Genomic DNA, 20913 nt, shown 5'->3' on the forward strand with positions numbered 1-20913 from the left:
AATATGGAAGAGTGATAGACAGACACAAAGCGATTCGATGGCGAAGCGATAGCGATCGTCACCTTGGCTAGACCGCCTGGCCCGCTTAGCAACTTCTGCTGCTGACTGTACCTAGCCCTCCGAATCGCTAAACCCCGTGTTACGAGAGACGCTTATAAGTTTTACTTACGTAAGTAGAGACAGAGCTATTTATTAGAATGAGATAACGATATTCATCATCTCATGCTGTAGTATAGCTGTGTCCCTACGTAAGTAAAACTTACAAGTGTATCTTGAATCTTGGGCCTACGTGGCAGTGGGCGGGGCACATTGCACGTAGAACCGCGGTAACTTGACCCCGCAATATAATATATAAATAAAGCTTAGCCGTATTCGGGTAAAAAGGCTTTTTCTACATGATGACGTCAAAATAAAGGCCATTATACACACCACCGAAGCTGTCCGGTCGTGTATGCAATGCCCTTATCACCCATAAACACCCCAAACTCAAATAGGCTTAAGTCACTACTACTATTTAGACAGTTATACCTTTATTCTTTACTACTTCTAAATCCTAGAATACAGTACGTCAGGCATAAAACGAAAGCCGAAAAGATGTTTGGTATTTTCGATTGAAAGTTTTTTCAAATTTAAACTCGGTTCATAAGAGTCTTAAGATTAAATATCAGTTAAGGGAAAAGGTATGCAAGTTAGGACATTTTAGAAATACCTTTAAGTAAGTGCGAGTGTTTTTAAACCCAAATGTTCAATAATGACATGAAATGTAGTCTCCACTCCACCAGAAGTAGCTAAACATGTGAGGTGCTCAAAATTATCTGAGCACCACGTTGTTATTAAGAAAATAAGAGCGTGTTTAGCGTGCGTCACTGTAATCGTCTTACATAATATCTGTAAGACGATTACAGTATATTATAGTGAATAATCCTTTTCCATCGTATTTTCGCGGAAACGTTCGTATTTGTCATGCTACTTCAGTCAAGCTTATACTTTTTGTGCTGAGACTGGCTGAAATAGCAAGACACGTTCGTACGTTTCCTTGAAAATACGATAGTAAAGAATTATTCACTACATCTGTGTTATTGTATCCTCCAGCCAACGATACGTCAATACTTGCCAAGAAAAATGCAATTAGTTTGTCAAAATAAAGATTAAAGCTGGAAACAAATTATCGGACGCGGCTGACGGACGCGGCTCACAGCCGCGACTTATAGGTATCTAGATAATGAATATACACTGAACTGTGCAAACTATCGGAGGTAAGCCGTGGACGTAACCTTGAGCCTTCGGACATCCGACAGAAATCTGGCGCGCTGGATGTTCCTGACTGTGCACACTTTTATGTCGCGCGCGTCAGCCGCGTCCGTCAGCCGCGACCGATAATTTGTTTCCAGCTTAACGGCTGCTACCTTAATCAGAGCCCGTACCATGAGTCACTGACAGTGTAAAAACTGACATATACGCTATCGAGAACGTATGTATTTACTTTCTATACATCTCATTCGCACTAATATGCGAGTACGGCGAGCGAGATGTACCGAAAGTACCTAAATTACGTTCTCGATGGCGTTTCTGTCAGTGCCAAACTGATGGTAGCCGTACAGTTGATGATCGTCGTTTGTCCCTGGCTGTCGTTATGCCATAGAGAGGGACAAACGATGATCATCAGCTGATTAATTTAGCAGACGTTTATGAATAACGCTATAAATTTAGAATGCAATGGAAGATTTTTTATAGGACCCTCGGCGGCTAGAGAGTAATATTACTCGGCCGATTTTCACAAGCTTTTATTTCGTTTCACATGTCCCGTTGTCTGTGTGTCTGTGTGTCGGTCTGAACCCCTAGTATTAAATTTCATTCCATAGCGTGACAAGCGTTCGCGTTGTATGGGATTTTGAGCAGCGCGCCAAGCGGGACGTTTTGTAAACTCGAAATCTCATACCAAAAGACACTTAAAAGTAAGCGAGAGACGGGAACGACGAGTGTGTACAGCCAGCATGACAAAAAAATCGACAACTAAATATAAATCGGCCAAGCCGGACGTTTATGGTGACGCTTCCACATTCCGGCACTTGCCAAGTCAGTACAGAGACAGAGTGACTATAAAATTTTCGCAACAGAAAAAAACAGTAGAGTCGAACCAAGATAAATCTGCACGGCATTTGCAATGACAAATTGTGGCGATGTCATCATTGATGTCTAATTTCTATGAGAATATGGCTTATATAATGACACTGCCTCACTTTGTTCCGTTCAAAACGGTGCAAAAGTTAGCTTAGATGGACTCTCTGTTTGTTGTAATGTTTATCATTATACAACAGTTGCATAAACTACAGTTATCTACCAAAAGCACTTGAGAATAAACCGACTCCTGGTATTCTGAGGAAGCACTTCAACATATTACTCTTAATCTTTAGAGCATACTATTAATAATATTACACCATTAATACATTTATTACCTAGGCCGGCAATGTAGGTTTTATAGTAGTAGGTTATAAATGGCATGACCAGCCCTAGTAGCACGGTCGCATTTTTATCGTTTATCACCATGCCTGTCACGTTCTAACAAGTATGTAAGTGCGAAAGTGACGGGCATAGTGATAGTCGACAAAAATGGAACCGTGCTGAGCCCGCAGGGATCGGAACCGGTTTTTTGCCAAAACTTGGAAATAACCATATTTTTCGAATTATCTTATACCAGAAATGTAGGACTTAGTTGTATTTTTAGGTAATGACTTCGTATTATTAGATTGCCAAATTAGAAATGAAATAATTGACAAAGAACGAAAAAATATCGTTTCCGTTCCCATACAAAAAAATACCGGTATCCGATCCCTGCATGACTACATATGGACAACATGAAAAAATATAGGTACCTATACTCGTATTAACAACTGAGATACTGAAATTAAATACCTATGTCAATACTGAGGTTTAATTCCTGTAGTTAAAATATGTCTTAATCGATCATTAAACTACGAAACCCTAGAAAATATATTAAATAAAAAAGTTTAGGTAGGTACATGCTTTATGTACCTACCTACCTAGGTATCTATTATTTTTGTGTTAGATTGTTATATAATATTTATTAATTTAAAAAATAAACACAACGAATCCCATACACACGCAGATACATACATGGAACATTACAACGCTTATCATGGAACCTTGCCTACTGTCGCTACAATAGAAAGTGAGTCTAGTTTAATAGATAGGTAGTTAAGTAGCAATTTTCAAAACAACGCTTTCGAAATTACCCCTATGCACCTGAAATCTAAAATAGAAAAGTACCTATATATTATGGGCTATTTAAAATCAATCAAAAGCAAGCGCAAATCACATTGAATAAATAATTGAGCACAATAAAATCTTACATCGTTACTATGAAACCTGAAGCCAACAACGAAACCTCCAGCCAGAACCACCGGTCAAACAGACATCCAAACATGACCAAAACGTCACTTTGCTCACGCAAACACAACCAAATACCACCTTTCAGTTCCCAGTAACATCTCTACGATACTGCACTGACATCGATAAAAAATCACAAGTTACACCCGCACACTAATCACTTACCGCCTTTCGTTTTCGAGTTGCATCTCTATACTATTACGTGTTCGTGACGTCACGGCGCGAGCGCCTAAAACCTATCCTTTTCTAACGTATTAACATCTAGATAAGAGCGAGGGAGATACTATTCTAGGTTGCTCAGGTGGTTATCATTGTTATCAGTAGTGGTTTAGACGCGAGCGCGCACGCACGCGCTAGTGATGTGCGGTTAAACAAATTTATTCTTCTTATCGATACAGGTATGATTTAGCTGAGCGATTGTATTTTTAAAATTAGATTTTGTCATTATAATGCAGCTTTGTAATGTAAATCCTTTGATACGATTTTGTGTCATGTTAAAACTTGGTTTCTAGCGGAGTGTACTTGACTTTAAAGGAATTTGAAGCTTAAATATTTGATGATACTAACTATATTTAAATGAACTGTCATAGGCTCGTTAAATCCTTTTATTTAAATGGAAATAAAGTACTAAATAATCATCAACTTCTTTTGGCTTTTGGTGTTCAAATCTAAATCTCACTTTAACCGTAAAATACTTTTAAATACAGATCGTGCAATGTGATCTCATTACGCCAACTTTCGAATGCGTTCCATATAACCGTGTGTACATAGTAATAGAGTTAAAATTAGCGTGTTTAAGTTAAAAAGTGAGGCCCTGAAGTGAATTCTGCCGAATCTGTCACTTTGTTTGCGTTTAGTCACAGCTGACTTGTCTAGTAAGGCCACAGTGTTTCAAAAGTGTTTTGTCCCTTTCTATTAATTTTTTTAAGAGAGGGACGAGACTAATTTGAGCTGAGCCAGGAAATTTAAATTTAGAATTAAATTAAATAATTTAAAAAAATCATCTTAAGAAAGTATGGTGCAAACTTGCTCATGCCTGCTATGTCTAACATTTCCTGCCTAGAAAAATAAATGGATAGCAAAAGGTGACCCTTATATAGGTATTAGATAGACAGCTGTTTAGTTGAGAAATTAAGTACTGTTTGGCAAGTCAGGCAATGTTTGACATGGTTGCAATGTTGAGGTTGTGTAATTTTTAAAGAAAATTATGTTTTTAAAATAGTATAGAAAAACTAAAAATGAAAACTAAAAGCACAGAATAAATAATAGTACTAAGTACAGAAGACTCACTCTCTAACAAAACGCGTCTGTTACGATCAGCACAGATATGGCCGCTAGGTGGCGACAGCGCCACGCGCGGCTTATGGCTTTCCCCAAAATTGGGGCCGAACGGATGTACTTTTAGCTACCTGTAGCAAAGCGACGAAATCGCGGAGTGAGACACGCCTGCTAAAAGTGAATTTGGGAAAACAAAAAAAATTTTGGGTTTTTTCGACATTCACGTTCTCTAAATAGAGATCGGTACCTACTCCACAATATGGAATGATACAGACACCTTTTTTTTGTTGTGGATTATTTCAGACCATAAAACAATTTGTTAACTTTGAATATATATTCATGATGAATACTAGTCCCAAATTGGGATGTAGTATTCATTCTGGGCGGAATAAATAATACTAGATCCCAAATTCGGACAAAAAAATGTACTTTTCCGTTTAGTTACGAAAATACTACACGTTTTCGTAACCCAGAGGAAGATTTTGTAGGTCATATGGAGCTTATAATGTACAGAATAGGGAACTCTATCCACCTACCTAAGTCTGCACGACGACCTAATCTCAAGATTTAGCTTAGTTTTTAATTCATAATCGTACCAAATCAACCACCATGTTATTTCACAACACAGTCATAAGGCCTTGTTATCTACATTAAAACGATCTATTTTCCTTAAGACGTTTTATTCCGAGAAAAACTGTGTCAGAAAATAGTTATTTACGATATAAGTGCGGAAAAGAGGAAATTCGAAACGAGTGGCGATAAATTAAAACACGATCGAAGGGAGTGTTTTAAATAGACACGAGTAGCGATTTCCTTTTCTCACGTGTATCGTACGTTTTACAGTAGGTAAGGTACATATGGCACTTTAAACTTTCGACATACGCACGGAATATTCTATTTCCCGCACTAGTTCGGGAAAGCAGCACCATATGTACTGTAAAGGCTATTTTCTTAAGCCTTCATGAACGCATTGATGCGATGATTCAAATCCAGGACCTTAAGAAAGGTAGTAACTATTTTAAAGTTAGTAAGAAAGACCTAGGAACCAATTTTATATTTTGGTGGCGAATTCATTTCCCTATTCTGTACAATATACAATATAAGAGCAATTTCACCGTACCTGTATATTATAATAAAACAATTAACTTACTCTGCGTTATGAAAACGTATGTATTTTCGTAACTCAACGGATAATTAAAATTTTTGTTCGGGACAGGTTGTATAACATATTTTCACCTCAGCAGCTCGAACAAGGGTACTTTGCTACTTAAAAACAGTGAGCAAAATCGCATTTTGCTCACTGAGTGAGACAAAATGAGCAAAATGCGATTTTGCTCACTCAGTGAGCAAAATACGATTTTGCTCACTGTTTTTAAGTAGCAAAGTACCCTTGTTCAAGCTGCTAAGGTGAAAATTTAATTGTTGGTATATCTTAAGAAAACATGAGTGAATAGAGATAAGTGATGAAGAAGGAATACATTTTTCGGGTTCTCTAATATGTTCTCACTGCTGAGGTGAAAAATGTTGTGTACTACACGAGATCAAAGTTATTTACATCTCGTGCGCTTTTGAGTCCCTTACTACGCTCAAGATTCTAAATTAGATTCACTCGCTACGCTCGTGAATCTATTATAGAATCTTTCGCTTGCACGGGACTCAAAATAAGCACTCGAAGAAATATCAAACTTTGATCTCTTGTTGTACAAATAACTATTTTCACCTCAGCAGCTCGAACAACTTTATTAAAATCGAATTTTGCTCACTGAGTGAGACAAGATGAGCAAAATGCGATTTTGCTCACTGTTTTTAAGTAGCAAAGTACCCTTTTTCGAGCTGCTGAGGTGAAAACTTAATTGTTGGTATATCTTAAGAAAACATGAGTGAATAGGTAAGTGATGAAGAAGGAATACATTTTTCGGGTTCTCTAATATGTTCTCACTGCTGAGGTGAAAAGTTTTGTGAACTACACGAGATCAAAGTTATTTACATCTCGTGCGCTTTTGAGTCCCTTACTACGCTCAAGATTCTAATTCTAGAATCTTTCGCTTGCACGGGACTCAAAATAAGCACTCGAAGAAATATCAAACTTTGATCTCTTGTTGTACAAATAACTATTTTCTGCCTAGAATAAGGAACTCTACAAAGTAGCAAAATTCGAACGAAAAAAAACACAAAAAATCGGCGGTCGCCGAAGTAACCCAAATTTTTAAGTTTTCTCAAATTCACTTTTTTCTAAAAATACCTACCCGATACTTTCAGTGGAACAGTCAAAGATTTTAACTTTCGACTTTCATATTGATTGTCACTGTGACATGGTACGAAATGGGGTCATTTAAATGAAAATCTTCGACCGTAGCTATATCTTTCATCTTCTAACATTAAGTACGTAACATCATAGAGAAATATAGTAAGACAAGAGTGCTCACTCCATACCTACACCAGTTTTGGTACCAAAAAGACTATTATTTTCAGTGTCGACATCTAGCATCGAGTAGCGGAATTATCAGTACCGCTACTTGATACTAGATGTCTCGTGAGTCGCGACTCACGAAAATTGTATTGAACAAGATTTTACAACTAATATTAAAGCAGAAAGAGTTGAAAATAGAGTTCCGGCTAATCTGATGGTTATATTATTAAGTAGCTGAAAATTGTTGACCATTAGACTTTTGGGTCGGTGCAACATCTATTGTGTCAAGTAGCAGTACTGATAATTCCGCTACTCGATGCTAGATGTCGACTATGAAAATAATAGTATTTTTGGTACCAAAACTGATGTATGGAGTGAGCACTCTATGTATTTTTTTCTCTATGGCCGTACCTATAAGATGTTCAATCGCACACATCTGTAACATTATGTAACATGTACGTACAGGTACATATTAATGGTCAATGTCACAATAACATCTGGCGTAATCATGACAGCACAATGAACACTTTACTAATGTTGTAGTATACGAATTACATTGTGTTTGTGTTTAGAAGGATAGCGGAGCCATACCAACGCAGTCCCCATTTTCCTCGCTGGATATTGACATTATGGAAAATGATTTTACACAATTTAATGTATGATTATTTTATATTGATTATATATTATCTTAAGCTAAGTATGCCACTTCTTTTGACTTATTTGGTTTTTTTGGTAATTTTAAGATTTAGAACCGTTTTTAGGGCTCCGTACCCAATGGGTAAAAACGTGGCCCTATTACTAAGACTCCACTATCCGTCTGTCCGTCTGTCTGTCCGTCACCAGGCTGTATCTCATGAACCGTGATACACAGTTGAAATTTTCACAGATGATGTATTTCTGTGGCAGCTATAACAACAAATACTTAAAAGTACGGAATTCTCGGTGGGCGAGTCCGACTCGCACTTGTCTGTTTTTTAATAGGTAATATTAAAGAAATCGAATTAAAATTGAAATCTATATATATAAATGCAAGTGTCCTGACTGACTGACTGACTGACTGACTGATTCATCAACGCAGAGCCGAAACTACAAAAGCTAGAAAGTTGAAATTTGCACACTAGGTTGAATTTATAAAGTGTACAAGAGATAAGAAGCGATTTTGAAAAATTCAACCCCTAAGGGGGTTAAAAAGGGGATGAAAGGTTGTATGGGGTGCAAGTTTTATTTTAAGCTAGGAATTTGAAACGTTGTAAAAATGTACTATATTAAAAAACAAGAAAACTGATTTCAGCGTTTTCGAAAATTCATCCCCTAAGATGGTGAAAAAGGGGTTGAAAGTTTGTATGGAGAACAAACATTTTTTTGAGTGCGAGACTTGTAAACTTTGTGTATGGAAATATTATTAGAATACAGGAAAAGTAATTTCAGCGTTTTTCAATTTTCATCCCCTAACAGGGTTAAAAAGGGGTTGAAAGTTTGAATCCATTACAAATGCTTTGAAATTTCTAAGAAAGGCATAATAGCCGATTTAAAAAAAAACTTATTGCGACGTTTTTGGAAATTCAACCCCTAAGGGGGTTAAAAAGGGGATGAAAATTCGTCTTGGGGTGCATATTTTATTTCAAGCTAGGAACTTGAAACTTTGGAAAAAGGTATTATATTAAAATGGAAGAAAACTAATTTCAGCGTTTTTGAAAATTCGTCCCCCAAGGTGGTGAAAAAGGGGTTGAAAGTTTGTATGAACATCAAATATTTTTTTGAGTGCGGGACTTGAATCTTTGTATAAAGGCATATTATAAGAATACAAGAAAAGTAATTTCAGCGTTTTTAAAAATTCATCCCTTAAAGGGTCAAATAGGGGTTGAAAGTTTGTATGGAGATCAAACCTTTTTTTGAGTGCGGGACTTGAATCTTTGCATAAAGGCATATTATTCGAATATAAGAAAAGTAAATTCAGCGTTTTTGAAAATTCATCCCCTAAGGTGGTTAAAAAGGGGTTGAATGTTTGTATTAAGACCAAATATTTTTATGAGTGTGGGACTTGAATCTTTGTATAAGGGCATATTATTAGAATACAAGAAAAATAATTTCAGCGTTTTCAAAAATTCATCCCCTAACAGGGTTAAAAAGGGGTTGAAAGTTTGAATCCATTACAAATGCTTTGAAACTTCTTAGAAAGGCATAATAGCCGATTACAAAAAAAAAGTAATTGAGACGTTTTTGAAAATTCAACTCCTAAGGGGGTTAAAAAGGGGATGAAAATTTGTCTTGGCGTGCAAATTTTATTTTAAACTTTGCAAAAAGGTATTAAATTAAAAGACCAGAAAACTTCATCCCCCAAGATGGTGAAAAAGGGGTTGAAAGTTTGTATGGAGATAAAATATTTTTGCGAGTGCGGGATTTGTATCTTTGTATAAGGGCATATTATTAGAATACAAAAAAAGTTATTTCAGCGTTTTAACAATTCATCCCTTTAAAGGGTTGAAAAGGGGTTGAAAGTTTGTATAGGGTTCAAATTGTCTTTTAAGTTAGGAATTTCTAACTTCGTAAAAAGTTATTTCATTAAAAGAGAAGAAAACTTATTTCTGCGTTTTTAAAAATCCATCCCCCAAGATGGTGAAAAAGTGGTTGAAATTTTTGTATGGAGATAAAATATATTTGTGAGTGCGGGTCTTGAATCTTTGTATAAGGACATATTATTAGAATACAAGAAAAGTAATTTCAGCGTTTTTAAAAAAATCATCCCTTTAAAGGGTTGAAAGGGGGTTAAAAGTTTGTATAGGGTTCAAATTGTCTTTTAAGTTAGGAATTTCTTACTTCGTAAAAAGTTATTTCATTAAAAGAAAAGAAAACTAATTTCAGCGTTTTTAAAAATTCATCCCCCAAGGTGGTGAAAAAAGGGTTGAAAGTTTGTATGGAGATTACATATTTTTATGAGTGCGGGACTTGAATCTTTGTATAAAGGCAAATTATTTGAAAAAAAGAAAAGTGATCTCAGCGTTTTTAATAATTCATCCCCTAAAAGGGTTAAAAAGGGGTTCAAATTTTATTTAATTCTAGGAACTTAAAACTTTGTTAAAAGGTATTATATTAAAAGAGAAGAAAACGAATTTCAGAGTTTTTGAGAATTCATCCCCCAAGGTGGTGAAAAAGGGGTTGAAAGTTTATGTGAAAGTCAAACATTTTTTTTGAGTGCGGGACTTGAATCTTTGTATAAAGGCATATTATTAGAATACAAGAATGTTCTAAGCTAATGTAGAATATAATAACCACCAACATACAAATCCACGCGTACGAAGTCGCGGGCAACAGCTAGTAAGGTATAAAATCAAAGAACGTAAGGTACCATCGCCCACACTGTTAACTGAAGGTTCCTAAACCTTATTACAAAAGGCATAAGGTCCACCGATGGACAGTTAAGACTGTTGCTGTTTGTACTGCAAAGATCCAGTCTCTTAATTTCTACTTACGCACTTTTTATTGCGTGTTCCAGATCCAAGACGTAATTATTTCTTGTATTATTTTCATTTTGTTCAAAGAAATTTTTGTGTGGCCCTAGTTAAAAAAGGGTACAAGTCTCGCGCGGCTTAAGTGTAAAAGGGCGTACGTGTTACGTGGGACTTACAACCTTTTATAACTGCGCTGCTCGAGGCTTGTACCCTTATTCCACAGGGCCACAGATTTAAAATAACGCGTTTCACCTCCATCACGAGATATCACGCAAGTCTTTTAGCATAGAATGAAACAATAGTAGTTTGTGTTACAAGGGATCAAAATGATATATTTCCGTCAAGGGCGTACATTGAATCCTGAATGAAGCGATGGATTCTACAATAGAATCCTCACTACGTTCGGGATTCTAAAGTATAATCCTGAGCGTAATGAGGGATTCAAGTGTTAACGCCCAAGACGAAATAATTTTGATACCGAGTGATACATACTGCTTTTCACATCAACTATGAGGAAAATAAAAAAAATCTTAGTGTTGACACAATCTGATGCTTAAACAGATTATTTAAGCTAAAAAAACAATGTGCAAAAAAATGTTAAAATAGTGTGCTAGAACAGAAAAGTGTTACTTTGATCCCTCCTATCAGGGAGGAAAAGTGCCACTTTGATCCCTCCTAACAGGGAAGAAAAAGCTCTTTTCTGAATAGGAGGTGTGAAAACATATTTATCTGATTTGCAAGACCGAAGTGATCCCATAAGTGTACCGCGAACAAAGTTTTGTGCGGTATGGTAAGTACACTAACAACGCAAAAAACGCAGAATTCCACTCTATAACTCTCTACAAAAGTATGGCGCGTCTAATATTTTGCTATAAATAAATAAATAGTATTTATAATAAATATCGAAAAACTATTATTTCTCACCACACCAACTAAAGTAAAGCGTAGCGTAAAACGGTAAAGGCTCTCTTGATTGTTCAAAAACTGATAGCAAAGTAGCATTTTATTCACATGTGAGGCAAAGTAATCAAATGCAAATTTTGAGTTGTTTTCTTATGTTTGCTTGTTGAATTGACCTTTAAATGATGATTTTGAATGATAAATATTTGATAACATTCATTTGGATTTGATATTGTTTGATATCTTATAGTTAATATTTTGGGGAACACCCAAATATTCCGAAATATATTTTTCCGACTTTCATAACTTCGATTTTCATAATCCCGATTTTTTATATGTCCGAAATATCGAATATATACGACTTTGAAAACCACGAAAGAGGAAAATCACGACTGTGTTATTTCCGAATACATAAAATCCGATTTTCATATGGACAAAAGCTTAAAGTTCCGATTTAGAAAAAATCCGAAAATATTTTTTCCGAATTTGTCTATTCCGAAAAATCATTGACCGATCGGAAATAAAGTAATTCGGTATTCAGAAATTCGATCTTTTGTAAACTCGGAATAATGAAATTCGTGATTTTCAAAATAAGACTTAAACGCACTTTTTTAAGTCTAACTAACCAAAATCCGAATCGAAGCACCCCACTATCCACGTGGTCTTGTCTGTCCTACCCCTAGAGTGTATGTAAAAAGCCGGAGGCGCGGGTGGGCTGCTATGCCCGTAGCGCCGGAGCAAATGCTCCGTAGATGCCCGTAGCGCCCAACAAAAAAACTGTTGCCAGAAAATTGGCTTAAGTTAGGTTAGAACTGCAACCCCACGAAAACAAACTGTTGCCAGAAAAGTGGGTTAGGTTAGGTTAAAACTGCGTCCCCCAAGAAAACGAACTGTTGTCTGAAAAGTGGGTTCGGTTAGGTTAGAACTGCAACCCCCAAGAAAACGAACTGTTGCCAGAAAAGTGGGTTAGGTTAGGTTAGAACTGCGACTCCACGAAAACAAACTGTTGCCTGAAAGGTGGGTTAGGTTAGGTTAGACCTGCGACCCCCAAGAAAATGAACTGTTGCCAGAAAAGTAGGTTAGGTTAGGTTAGAACTGCGACCTCACGAAAACAAACTGTTGCCAGAAAAGTGGGTTAGGTTAGGTTAAAACTGCGTCCCCCAAGAAAACGAACTCTTGTCTGAAAAGTGGGTTAGGTTAGGTTAGAACTGCAACCCCCAAGAAAACGAACTGTTGCCAGAAAAGTGGGTTAGGTTAGGTTAGAACTGCGACCTCACGAAAACAAACTGTTCCTGAAAGGTGGGTTAGGTTAGGTTAGAACTGCGACCCCCAAGAAAACTAATTGTTGCCAGAAAAGTGGGTTAGGTTAGGTTAGAACTGCGACCCCACGAAAACAAACTGCACGAAGCAAACAGCAAGCCGAAGCTGCGGAGGCGAGCATTTATTGTGCCTGTGCTTTGATACGCAAGAGCGAAGAGGCTGCTTTGCCCGTAGCGCCGGAGCAGATGCGAAGCACGAATCGATAAATTCGGAATTTAAAAAATAGGAGTCACGTGGAATCGGAATTCAAATTTTCGGAATAATGGCATTTCGGAATTCGTGATTTCAAAAATCGTAAATGTTAAATTCGGTGTTTATCACTATCGGAATTTTTATATTCGGAATTATGTGGTTCGGAATTTAAAAAAATCGTCGTTTTTGCTATTCGGAAATATACACTTTCGTGATTTTCATCGTTCGTAATTACGACAGTCGGAATTTTGATGGGTCGAGCATTTAAAAAACGGAATAATAAAATTCAATATTCTAAAATTTGGCATAAAATATTTCGGAATTATGTAGTGTACCCAATATTTTGTTCGCGTTGGTGTAGTGTAGTGAATTTTTTTTTGTTTCACTCGAGGGCAAAGTTTTGTTTAACTCCTGTGTTTTGAAACCCTCGTAACGCTCAAGATTCCATTTTTCAAACCACTCGCTACGCTCGTGGTTAAATTTTGGAATCTTTCGCTTGCTCGGGTATCAATATTAGCACTAGCTGTTAAACAACAACTTTGCCGCCTTCTAAAACAAATAACTATTCTTGATTTGGACGATATGAATAAAAGTCATTGTGACAATTCGACCATTTTCACAAAGAAACCATTGATATTCAGGCCCTTGTTTTTGAAGTGAAAACTTCTTTAGCGGCGCTGTGCACTTTAAACTCGCGAGAGATCACGTGACCGTAAGACGGACACGTGACCTGATCGAAAAACTGTTACGTGTAATGTCATTGAGTTTTCCTTTATTGATTTAAATGCCATCTAGTGAGTTTCGCTCTAACTGGTATTAATATAACTCGAGTACTAACAGTGATGTGCTTAGTGGTTTCAAGTAATGCGACGAAATAACGCTAGATGGCGTTAACCTCAATTATACATAGTGCATTTTGCACTAGTCATTGAGTTTTCACTTCTGCCGGCACTCCCTGAGTGTAACCCGTTGTTTTTTTGGACATATTACGATGGCATTATGATATTTAAGGTGAAATGAACCAAAGCTTGACTTTATTAAGCTACCGTGTGTTGTTTATATGTACAGTCAGCACCAGAAGTTGATAAGCGGGCCAGCTGTTCAAAATTGACATGACGCGACTTTATTGTTAAGAGAATAAGAGCATGTCAAGGTAATTTTGAACACCTCGCCCGCTTAGCAACATCTGTTGCTGACTGTACCTACTTATGTACCTTGAAGGTGTTTTGAAGGCGATAGCCTAATTCGGTAAAAGCCTTTAGTTTCATATAAGGTGTATGTTTCGTCATTCACCTTTGTATGGGATTATTACTTTATCTTTTAATCTCGTGGTTTTTTCCATTTTGTTATATTATAGTTTAGAGTCAGACCAAACTCTGGCATTCGCAATGACATAGAGAAAAAAATACATAGAGTGCTCACTCCATACATCAGTTTTGGTACCAAAAAGATTATTATTTTCATAGTCGACATCTAGCATCGAGTAGCGGAATTATCAGTACTGCTACTTGACAATAGATGTTGCACCGACCCAAAAGTCTAATGCTCAATAATTTTCAGCTAATAATATAACCGTTATTAGCCGGAACTCTATTTTCAACTCCTTCTGCTTTAATATTAGTTGTAAATTGTTATTGAATACAATTTTCGTGAGTTACAACTTACGAGACTACTCGATGCTAGATATCGACAACGAAAATAATAGTCTTTTTGGTACCAAAACTGATGTATGGAGTGAACACTCTATTCTTACTATATTTCTCTATGGTAGGTACATATTAACTTTTCATTATGGCAACCTATCTTCTATTTCACTTTTGTACAGTCAGCAGCAGAAGTTGCTAAGCGGGCGAGGTGTTCAAAATTACCTTGACGCGGTCTTATTCTCTTAACAATAAAGTCGCGTCAAGATCATTTTGAACACCTCGCCGGCTTAGCAACTGTTGCTGCTGACTGTACTACTCATTTCACTCTCACGCCCGTCTGTCCAAGTAAACACGAGGGGTAATGTGGGGTAAGTCGGGTAAGAGGGGTAAGAGAGCTGTCACACGCAGGCCAGATGCAATTTAGGGGCTAAATGTACGCATTGGTACAAGGTGACGGACAAACAAACACACTATGAATGATTGAACTAAGGGAGGGATTTATACAGAGTGGTTTTTGGGTAGTGAACAGAAATATAATTTAGTTATTTGAAATAGAAGACAAGTTTTTATTAATGGTGGTCGATCAGGTTGGTTTTGAGGATAAAAGTGGGATCAAATGATTCAAATGTCTAGATTAGAGATTCCCAGTGGTTTTGGCCGAATACCGAATATTCGGCCCCTCTCTCGGCCAATTTTCATTTTTAATATTATATAATTTATACCTAATTTTTGGTAATTTTTAATATTGTATAATTTATACCTAATTTTTGGTATTTTTTTTGTGTAATTTTTCTTTTTTAGGTAGGTGCAACAGATATTAGGTATTCAGCCAAATAGTAGGCAACATTCGGCCGAATACCGAATAGTTGCCGAATATTCGTGGCATCTCTAGTCTCTATGGGACGCATAAAGTCAGAAATTATTCAAATGACAGTCAAAGTCTGACAATCCTATACCCGTAGCATGAGTCACTGACAGTGTCAACACTGACATATACGCTAACGTCTACGTCATTTACTGTCTATACATCTCGCTCGCACTAATATGTACGAGCGAGATGCATAGAAAGTAAGTTACGTTCACGCTAGCGTTTATGCCCGTGCCAAACGTAGAATTCGTAGTAACCGTAGAGGGACCACACAAGAAATCGCAAGTTATTTTTCCATTTCTTCATTTTGAATCTTATTGTAGGTACTTAATACCTATTTGAGTTGTATGGAGTTGTAATTCAATAACCGGTTAAAGTGACTGAAACTTTTTTTATGAAGGAGCACGTGCGGTGTTACTTACAATAATAGACAATGAGTTAGCCGTAATAAGGCTCGAAATACACTTGTAAGTTTTACTTACGTAAGTAGGGACAAAGCTATTTGTTAGAATGAAATAACGATATTCATCTTTCATTATGTAATATAGCCCTATACTTACGTAACAAGTGTATCTCGGGCCTAAGGGGCAGCTTGAAAACTAAAGAATATACGATACTTACATGTGTGAATAGGTAATTCACCACTTGTTGCGGATTTCCTATTTTTCGCACTTGTATCGTAAATAACTCTTAGTGTATTACGGCGCTGTAAAATTAACATGAACCCATATAATTATTTCCTGAAGGCTTCTCATCTCTTACCATCCGTCTCTCTTCCACGCTACCAATCATCTGAGACAGAGCATAGCAAGGTTGAAATACAAACATCTATAAAAAACCTTAACGCTTCTAAAATAAAGTTCAAAACCATTTGCACGCATTAAAAAGATGATTAGATATTTGTGTTGTGTAATTTGAGTCGTATTGTAAAGAATTTAAGGTCGTTGTTAGCTTGTGTGCTAATATAGCGTGATGCTAAGGGCCTCCGATTATCTAGTCGTATATTCCAATTGTTGCGCGAGTCGATTACGTTAGCGTCCAGTTTCACACTTAAAAATTTACTCAATAGGTCGTTAGATGTCGGTGAACCGAATGAGGCGATTTTTACATCGCGCTAACGAACTATTTATTGCGTTTTAGGCATACAGGATGTTTTTTGATATAAATATACAGGTAAATTATGATAAATTACTCAAAGTATTTGCACCTTTGACGTTAACATTTTAATACCTACTTGGGAGAGCGCTCAGGAAAGCGTAGTGACCCCTTTATACATCTCTATGTTTCAATGTTCGCTCTTGCCGTAAATATGTCATTTTGGTCCCTTGTGACACAATCTTACGAACAACAAGCTGTACACTACTGTACAGTCACCTGCAATAATATAATATGTTACTCTTCGAAAGACCCAGAAATATGTGACACGCTCTTATGGCTCTACAAATAAGACCGTGTCAGATATTTTTTCGCCCTTCGTTGTGTAACATATTATTGCAGGTGACTGTACTTAATGTTAAAATGGTATTTAAAGGAAATAAGTAACCATACTGTTCTACCTTAGAGGTGGCCAGGGGGCGCCATAAGCCTTCAGTAAAAAAGTGCATATACTTGGAAATTTTCGACCTATGCCGCTGTGGCCCGGTGGCCGAATGGTACAGGTACCTGCCGCGATAGCAGAGGACGCTGGTTCGATTCCAGCCTTGGGCACTGGATGCCTTGGTCACTTTTTCTTAGTACTTATATGATTTATTTAAAGTTTGAAATAAATAAATTTACAAATTTACAATCTGCAATGCTCGCCTCTCCTTAGCGAGCGATCGGAATTACACGCCGTATCATTAGGCCTGCTGCGCCTGCGCAAGCGACAGTTTAAAGCGTTTTTACTTTATTTTTAAGAACGACGTATGTGCGATGCGATTTTATGTGACTTGGTTTTTTTAGATTGAATTTTATGAGTTGGCGTAGATTTTCAGGTTGTTGTAATACTTGTAATTACTTTGACTCTCTTGTGGATAAAACGCAACTTTACCATCAGTTTTTGAAGAATAAACTTTACGAGCTGGTTTTGTGAAAAATACACGTAACACCATCCTTAAGTCTTTAACTGTACTTATCGACAACTCAAATTTCAATAGGTACCTAAATGTTAGGTATTAGGTACTGCCATATTGAAAGATAAAGTTATGTCAGACTTTGAATTCAGAAACCGTTTAAAACATACATTTATTTGTTCAGAACACGATTAATAAAACTCGCATTTTGAGCCCTAAATCCAGATGCATCCTGTAGTCTATCCATTATAACAATTGCTAGTTCAAATCAGTTTAAAACTGACCTTTGAATCAATCAATTAAATGACGGATGCGGGAGCAGATTCGAACTCGATTGATGAATTTGACCTCAATTTGATATCACTCGGCCGTGTAAATCGGTATCGAATAAATTATGATACCTAGTACATTTTACCTTTACTAAATCAACCTAACCCCACAGTACGCACAATAGGCTCGTGTTGTGGGCGTTGCGAATGTTGCGATATAGGTAGGTAGGTCGAAAATTTTAATTTATGACCCATTTCGTACTTTGTCACAGTGACAATGGTCTTTAGCGACTTTCATATTAATTGTCACTGTTATCAATCAATCAATCAATCAATCAATCAATTTATTGCTTACTTTTACATAGGAGCTTAACTTAGGTACAAAAATCGGGTGTGGTACATTGCTATACATATAGATATATTTATACGAGTACTTGTATGGATGTGCAAGGTATAGCGAAAGTAGCGATGGGCGAGTCGAGTTATCTGATTCGAATAATTCGAATCAGCCTACAGATGAGTTAATTCGAATCAAGACTATGGGCAATTCGAATCAACTCGACCACTAGCTAACTCGGCGAACAACTCGCCGAGCCGAGTCAACGCTATCACGCTGCTACTAAGGCCATTCAAAAATAAACCTTAATACTGTAGCCCGAAGGCTCTTTTTACAACAACTGCCGCTCGATTCGCCGTCTCAACTCGAGTTGGTACTATGACCATTCAAAAATAAACCTTAATTCCGTGACCCGAAGGTTCATTTTACAACAACTGCCGCTTGATTCGCCATTCCAAGTATCCCAACTCGAGTTCACTGCTAGTATGGCCATTCAAAAATAAACCTTAATTCCGTGCCCTGAAGGTTCTTTTTACAACAACTGCCGCGTAACTCGCCGTCTCAACTCGCTCCGCGTCTGTGCCTGTGACCTTGTCGCGAACCACGCGAATCGTCGAGTCGAGTCAACTCGATTTTGAATTCGAATCAGCGGCCGAATCAATTCGAATGATTCGAATTGAACAAAAGTGGACTGGTCACATCGCTAAGCGAAAGCAAGCTACCCTCCGTACTAGTGTACACTGTATTACGGCAAGGTACCCCCTTCCCCTTCTGCCCGCGGTCCATGATGTCATAGTTTGTAGTACTGTGATAAGGTACGAAATGTGTCATAAATTAATACTTACGACCGTACCTATCTCATAAATAGATATAGATGAATACTTAACTACTTAGATATAAAACTTCCATAAAATAAATCCCCGTCTATAAGTAAATGTGAGTTGTTGTTGTTGAAATGTGTCCAAAACGCGAAAGTTTTAAATATTAGAAACTTCCATAACTCAGGATTGAATATCTGTGATGAACACACAAATAAATAACCGTACCAGGATTTGAACCCGCGACTTACTGCTTCCTAGTACTGCCGACTAGACTACCGTTACTAAATACATATTTATTGTTCAGTCAAAGAAATTTATTTCCGTACTATTACGTACCTTGTCACAGTAACAATTAATATGAAAATCGCTAGGAATCTCACACTAGGTACAGTCGCCATCAGATATATCGGAGCGGACAAGGTGTTCACAATATCTGAACACACGCTCTAACGCAGTGGTTCCTAACCTTTTCAGTCCTGTCACCCCTATGACTAACTAGAGAACCTGTACGGATATGATGGTCGTTCTTGTCTAATACGTGACAGCGTGATAAAACGGTGTCCGTCACTTTCTTTCCCACGGTGTTAAACAGTGACAGTTATTTTATCACGTGGATAAAGATGGATAAAGCTATCCATAATAGGCTGGCTGATTTTACCCCTCCTCCCAATGGTAATAAAAAAGTTAAACGTGTACGTTTGTTGTATTGTTATATTAGGTTAGCTTATTACCCTCGTAAAATACCAGTTTTACCCCCACGGGGGTAATTACCCCCAGGTTAGGAGGCGTGTTCAGATATTTGTGAGCGCCTTGACCGCTCCGATATATCTGATGGCGACTGTACAACATATCAACCTCACTTGTTTTCAACTCGATTAAGGATAATACTTAGTATACTTACTTGGTATTTAAGTGGTAAAATGTCGTAAAATTTCACTACTTAGTTCTTTATTTCTATCGCTTTCAAAGTACCGTATTTCGGTTAACTGAAAATAAACCTTATTGGAAAGCCTTAAGGTGTAACATAGGTCAGATAAAAGTGTTAGCATTATTCGAATCTGACCCATAAGTGCTCAGATAAGGCCTAATAGTTGAGATTCGAACCGGGGAACTTGTTTGGAAATGTAAAACAATTTGATATCAATATAGGTATCAGTGTGTCCGAGAATACAAATAGAAAGGATTTTGACCCATAGTCTTTTGATTATATGAGGCCAAAGTGCCCAAAAATATCTGAGTTATTAAACGTCTTTATCACTACATAGTATAAAACAAAGTCGCTTCCCGCTTCAATTTTTAGGGTTCCGTAGCCAAATGGCAAAAAACGGAACCCTTATAGATTCGTCATGTCTGTCTGTCTGTCTGTCTGTCCGTCTGTCTGTCCGTCTGTCTGTCCGTCCGTATGTCACAGCCACTTTTCTCCGAAACTATAAGAACTATACTGTTGAAACTTGGTAAGTAGATGTATTCTGTGAACCGCATTAAGATTTTCACACAAAAATAGAAAAAAAACAATTAATTTTTGGGGTTCCCCATACTTCGAACTGAAACTCAAAAATTTTTTTTTCATCAAACCCATACGTGTGGGGTATCTATGGATAGGTCTTCAAAAATGATATTGAGGTTCCTAATATCATTTTTTTCTAAACTGAATAGTTTGCGCGAGAGACACTTCCAAAGTGGTAAAATGTGTGTCCCCCCCCCCCCTAACTTCTAAAATAAGAGAATGATAAAACTAAAAAAAATATATGATGTACATTACCATGTAAACTTCCACCGAAAATTGGTTTGAACGAGATCTAGCAAGTAGTTTTTTTTTAATACGTCATAAATCGCCTAAATACGGAACCCTTCATGGGCGAGTCCGACTCGCACTTGGCCGCTTTTTATTCAAGTAGGTGGCTATTTCTGTGGTAAGTATCGGGTTGAAATGTGGCATTGACGTTGACTTGTCAACCGATTGT

The 20913-nt window shown here is 37.1% G+C and overlaps 1 protein-coding gene across 1 annotated transcript in view; it reads left to right on the forward strand.

Moving 5' to 3' along the window:
* Positions 1-3619: 3619 nt before the first annotated feature.
* LOC134660882 (adenylate cyclase type 6-like) overlaps positions 3620-20913 on the forward strand; it is a 284528-nt gene continuing 267234 nt past the window's right edge. Inside the window, exon 1 of the mRNA XM_063516728.1 lies at positions 3620-3806. The gene's annotated coding sequence lies outside the window, so the exon portion shown is untranslated. The remainder of the gene's footprint in view (positions 3807-20913) is intronic.

This window comes from Cydia amplana, chromosome Z, assembly GCF_948474715.1.
Source record: "Cydia amplana chromosome Z, ilCydAmpl1.1, whole genome shotgun sequence".
NCBI classification, from domain to species: domain Eukaryota; kingdom Metazoa; phylum Arthropoda; class Insecta; order Lepidoptera; family Tortricidae; genus Cydia; species Cydia amplana.